Source organism: Atta colombica, unplaced genomic scaffold, assembly GCF_001594045.1.
Source record: "Atta colombica isolate Treedump-2 unplaced genomic scaffold, Acol1.0 scaffold13, whole genome shotgun sequence".
In the NCBI taxonomy this organism is placed as follows: Eukaryota; Metazoa; Arthropoda; class Insecta; order Hymenoptera; family Formicidae; genus Atta; species Atta colombica.
The window spans coordinates 71,055-77,893 of NW_017259217.1; the positions used below are offsets into that span (position 1 = coordinate 71,055).

The 6,839-nt window shown below is 29.6% G+C and overlaps 1 protein-coding gene across 1 annotated transcript in view; it reads left to right on the plus strand.

Moving 5' to 3' along the window:
• The window catches only part of LOC108684242, a 14,974-nt gene that overhangs the window by 1,883 nt on the left and 6,252 nt on the right, over nucleotides 1–6,839 (plus strand). The window lies entirely within an intron of this gene.

Genomic DNA, 6,839 nt, shown 5'->3' on the forward strand with positions numbered 1-6,839 from the left:
ATATATATATATATATATATATACGTTGATACGTTGAGAGAATAATCTTGAAATGACTTCATATTGAATTCATGTTGTCTTCATTACAACTCTTACTGTTTGTTATTCGACGCGTTAACAGATAACAGACAATATGTAACGTTTGATCTCTGAATTATAATGTAAAAGTCTTTTAGTAGTGCATCAACTGAATGGCTAAAAAGTAATATTTGTGTATTTTCCGTTATCATTAGATTTATCTATATATATTTCTACACCATTTTGAGGACAATGGTTATGAAAAATTTATTTTTTCTCGTGTATCAATCAAAGCTTGTGACTCTAAGATTAGAAAATACAAGCTTAGCATGATATCTTTGTGCAAATCCACATTTAGCTTTGAGTGAGTGAGATATTTACGCTTTCTAAAGCAATATAAATGATTAAAATATAATATACTATTATTATTCGATGCTACTAGTAATGTCTATATTTATACATAATGAGTTTACACATGACGCAACACATGCATATATATGACGTTTATATCGATTAAGGCTCAATAATCGATTATATCAATACAATTTTTTTATTATTATCGTGATATATATATAGAGTAAATTAATCTTTTATTGTGAAAGAAATTGTATAATTTTCTGGCACGTATTAATAACATACACGGCTTAGCATTTTTATTCTTTATATAAAAAGATTAAGTTAGAGTTATTTAAATAGCAAATATATAAATATTTACATATTTACTCAGAAACGTAGACTATTTTTGTCATTTATATTTTTAAGTAAAATCTGTTTATACAATTCAGATAAAAAATTATAAATAAGTTCAAAATCAGCAAACAATAATATATATTTATATATTATATTTATTATCTTTTCATTGGGCAATTTAAAAGTATCGATATGAATTTTGTATCGATTTGAATTTTGGTAAACAAATTTAAATCTGTAAAAAAATAAATAAAATACTTCTACGATAAAAACTTATTTTGACAAATATACCAGAATTTTTTTTTTAGATAATTTATATAATGCGGAACAAAATTTACTCTGTTTCTCAAAGATCCTCATTGCTGACGAAAAAAATTAAATTCATGTTACCGGCAGAAAGTTAATCTTGTTATATATGGCTTTAATAAGCTGTATACAATAATACAATTATTTCTTTCTCTCTGCATAAAATTAACAACTTCCTCCTGGCTGCAATTTATACAATAAGATGTGCACATATACATACGTGTAATTGAAAAAAACATTATGGACTATAGAGAAGTTTCGAAAATACTTTCACAGATTTCTGAATATGTACAAACTTATATGTTCTCAGCACGCTTAATGTTCTTTCTTGAAATACACAGTGTTTTCAATATTTTCTAATTTGCAGAAAATGAATGTAATATGAACGAAGATGAAAGAATAAATGTATAAAACTAGCATTGAAAAATCGAGAGAAGAGAAACACTATTGCCTTAAGATATAGATGCGATTTTTTAATATCTTGGAATTAGATATACGACAATTAGACACGCTAAACTGTAACAACTTGTTAACGGATTTTCAAGAAGTTTGACAAATCGAAAACAATATTCTCTTTCTTTCACAGGAAATACTTCTGCATTATAACTCATCTTATATCAAACATTGTAATATGTAACTGTTTATACCTGATAAGTAGTTAATTAATCTATTTACTGTGCGGATCTATCTTAATAGCGCTATCATCTTACCAATTAATAAACTGAGTAATTTAAGGTACGACGCAACTTAAATTGTCATAGACAGAGTAACTGAGTTTCATAATCATAAATGTGTTGCATGCTGATTACATATGATTACAATGATATTCTTTAAAGAAACAATTGCTGTCAATTTACCTGTTTTCTTACACGCATTCGATTTATGTCTTGCAGGAAACTCCTCCAAGTCAATACTATATAATATAGACCGAGAGAACATTGTGATACTCAGTGACTCGTATTATCTACTACGATTGACTTTTTATATTACGATTAATCAAGAATGTTATCTAGCTCGGTGCATTGAAAAATAACAAAAGTTAACTTTTGCATTACACTTATTAATCGTAATGTAAATGGTCATGCTGTCTTATAGCTTTTATCTGAAACTAGGTACAGATTACAAAATAGAGAGAGAGAGAGAGAGAGAGAGAGAGAGAGAGAGAGAGAGAGAGAGAGAGAATATGTATCGTTTAGCACTGTCAGATCGAAGTCATACGCATTCACTATTTTTCAATACAACAAATTCATTTGACATATTGCCATCTCTTCTATAATATAGATATATACATATAATATACATATATATACATATATATATATATACCCTCATATAACACACAATTTTCAATACATATACGCACATTCAATTTTATCCTTCGATATGTATGATTTTGTTAAAATATTAGATCACTTGTTATTTGTTAATATATAATGTAGAACAGTTCTAAGAGAAAAATGGTCTGGAACACATTGAAAATGTGTTAAAATTTCGGTCAATTAATAAACATTCGTTCCATCGGAAACGGATTATTCTCGATTTGTTTCTCTTTTTGGAATCTACATATCACATGATTAAAATCTTTTTGAATGTATTATGCACTTTTTAACGGAACATTCCTAAGATTCATGAATGCCTTTATCAAAACAAGTAATTAATCTCGTACTTGTACAAGGGGCAATGTGTATATCGCATGATTTCTTACAACTTATATAAGTTAAACCAGAGAAACTAATTTTTATTAAGCTTTAAAATGCTCGCAATATCATTATATTAGATTCAGAATTGAATTTTATTATCTCATTTTAGAAACACATCGACTATTAAAGATCATTTTCTCTCAAATTTAAAAATTATTTTTTATAATCATTTTGTGAAAAATAATGATTTTCTTGTGACATGAATTTATAGTGTTAATCGAAAAATAACGATATATACTATGTTTTTAATATGTTTAAATACTTATTGTATTTTTACTTATTTTACACGTTGCGTCCTAAAATAAATATCTTGTACACATTCACTAATAAGTAATGCATACAACCATTATATTTGCTGCATGTTGCACGCATAGGTACAATTAATTTTATTTGATAGTATATTATTCAATTTATTCGGTGAAATCACAATTGCATTTATGTAATGAATGTAATTCTACAGTTATAGTTCCAGTACTGTTAAGAATATGAGAGTTAAAAATATCAAAACTTTAATATATTTATTTACAATATTTTGAAATTTGGATAGAAATTCTCTTGAATAGATGACAAATATTATATTCTCGAGATATATATTGACATGTAAAAAATATATATATTTTGCAATAAGAATTATAAAGATGCATATTTATATTTATAATTATATATTTTAACTTATATAATTATAAAATGTTTATTTAAACAAATTTTATTTAACTAAATTTTGTTTAACTGAAGTTTGTTATGTACTGGAATTGACTGTACGACTGCAATATCAAAAATTTATCGATTATTTACTAATATGTTATATACAATTGCTCAAAATTTCGATGTATATTACCATCTACGATTCATGAGACGAACTGTATCTTTTTAGATATTTATTATATTATTACGTAATAAATTGTTATCTCTAGCAATCCTCTGAGAATCCATTATTGTATCTGTATTATTACAACACTAATTATTATAATATATTCAAATAAGATAAGCGATACATAATTTTACGAAATTAAATGCATTTCTCTGAAAGAAACATTACAAATTTCTATCTGACGAAGGAAATTAGATATTGCAGGTTGAAATGTCAGGTACAAGATCAGATGAATTAAACAGAAGCCTAATCATTTACTCATTTTCCCACACTAACGCTTACGATATAGAACTTTTCAAAGAACTTGGACTATTTGAACATTACCTTAGGAAGAAGAGAAAAATAGGGAAAGATATTTAAAAGAAAAAAAATCATCAGTAGCCTTTCACCGTGAAAAGCAAAAGCGCCTCGCTTCGTTCATACGGTTCATCAACTTGAATGCATGCATTCATATTTTAGACATACATACATACATACATACTTGCTCTAGAGAATACGCGAGAGATGTTGCGAGCTGGACTTGACCTCATAAGTGGATCTGAGCACGGACCGGTTATTCTGCGCATGGATCACGGAAAGGCTTCTTAAATAGGAATGAAGATTGTAGATCCTCGCCTACGGCGGAATCTCTCTTTGCATTAGAATTGATGGTGTTCACAATGCGCATTCAATGCTCTTCCTGCAACGTTAGGACTGATTGATGAATATTAATACCTGTGCATCGCAAACTTGACCAAATCTAACCACGCAGGAATACCGTCTTCCTCTAATGAATTGTCATTATAATTAACCAGGGTATGTTCTGTGCAGTGCCCCGGAATTACCGGATGTCTTTTTAATTACAGCTTTGGCTAATTTACCTTTGGCTAATTTAGAATCTGTTTTTCCTCAATCAAAGTGTCGAAGGAGGTTGTCATTAGCAGCTACTTTCTAGCTCTTAATATTATAAATTCATGATAAAATTTTAAATTAAAATCCTGATGATCTACTATTACATTGCTTTTTGAGGAAAGATCGACTTTATACTAGGACTTTATACTTCGGAGAATTAAAATTGCAATTTGCGGGCACTCCCTATATCAACATGTGAAGAATTACAAAATACATATCTAAGATTTTCCAAAATGATTTAGTTTTCCAATTGGAAATTGATTGAACGGCGAAGAAAAAAGTTTATCGCATTGGTTCCTGTGTCAAATGTACATATTCAAAGAGCGTATCATTGATGAATCGTGCGAATCTGCGTGCTCAATTAGAAATTTATAGAAATCACTACAGAAACAATCTCGCCGAGAAGTCCTCGTGCGATTTATTTCCTTTCCAGGATATTTACACTTTGGCTAGTCGTTACAGCGAACGGTTCTTTCCGCTCAATTTCCGTTGTTCTCGTGAGAAAGTATTCTTATTCCGGTTGTGATACAGATGAATCCGCGCGGGACGATTCGCATGTAATGATGCGCTATGTAGCGAGGAAACACAATCGCGGATTGCAATATTTATCCCGTATCGCTTGACAGAGTTCTACTGGTGATATAATACAGGATTTGCATTTTTTTCCAAAGTATAATAATTCATAAATATAAAAACTCTATATAACATATTTTATAAATAACATAGATAAATATTAGAGTTATAAGTGATATATAATATAACTCACAAAAGAATTTGAAAAATTAAAAATTATTGTCTACAACAAATCTGTTCTTTCTTCCCCAAGAACTATTTTAGCTAGTAACGTTGGATGGACCACCACATAGTGATGAAATTTCTGAGAGCTACAAAAGCCGGAAGCGGATGTTCGAGGAGCGTATCGAGCAAGTTGTCGACTGGAAACTGAAAGAGAGAACCCTGCGAAAGGAGCGAGAGTCGCCTTTGCCAATTTGTACCTTCCTCATGGCCAGCCTTGCCGCTTTGCTGACTTCGTCGCATAGTGCAAACTGCGGAAATATTTTCCGTCCCGTTTTAACGAAACGTCTCGCGAAAGTACAATTCAAGCCATGAGTATACGGGCGCGTTTGCGTGCTCAAACGCTTTCATTACGGCGATGTGACAGGAAGAGAAGTTCGTGAAAGGCACTGATCTTTCGTTGAGAAATGGAAAGAGCCTCTTCATCATTATTCTTATCTGCTTAATGGCCTACACGCGTAAGATGCGTGTCAACTGATATTAATTGTAGTCTGCAAAATCCTGATCTAACATCTCGGCTAGAAAATGTACATCAATAAAAATATCATCTCTTGTCGTTTCTTCAAAGATTTAGTCAAAAGCTAATATTTCAATAATTCATCAAAATCAGATCTGTCTTCTAAAATATATTTCAATAATATATTTCAAATTTGTCGCACGAAAAGAATATATTCATTGTTCATTCCTTTTTTGCCTTAACATTATCCTATAATTCCATGGTTCCTTGCAGAGGAAGGAAGCTATCAATCATCGAACTCGATTTTCACTTGAACGTTCCATCGAGCATGTCGGGACATGCCAAAGAATTTCCTTGGTATTTGGATTTCAGAAAGCAGCACTATTAATTATGGTTTGTTAATTAGTAAGTTGTTGCTGATATCTCAATGAAATTCATTATTAAGATACATTAATAATGAATAATTTTATGTATAATTTCTAAATATATATATTTTATATGTATATACACAGCATGATAGGATCTTCAAATATAATTTTAAAAATTTTTAAGTACGACTGTATGTGTAAATACATCAAATACGATAAAGAAAGCCATGATCGGTCAAAGTTAGATGTTTCAAATAATACATTATATATTCTTTATTAAATCAATTTATTCCAGATATGATTGTGCACTGATAACTTTCGGACTTTCGGACTTTCAACATAATCATTCTGAAACGCTAATAATCCCTCCTAAATTAGATTAGAAAGAAAGAAAGAAAGTAAGTAAGAAACTTATTGCGAAAAATATTACCTCAACCAGGATATGAACCTGGGACCTCTCAACTTTCCGGGAAGAGTATCTTGGCCAACTCGACCACTGAGGCTTCGGAAATATTCTTCGCGAAAAATAATTCTGACTGAGGTAATATTTTTGAAATAAATTGATTTAATAAAGAATAATAAATGTATTATTTAAAACACTTTGACCGATCATGGCTTTGTTTATCATATTTGATAATCTCTAAATATGTGAGCAAAATATCTCTAAAATAAGAAAGTAAAAAATAAAATTAAAATAAATAGATATAAATTAATTAATTTATAATCTCATGATAATCTATAAT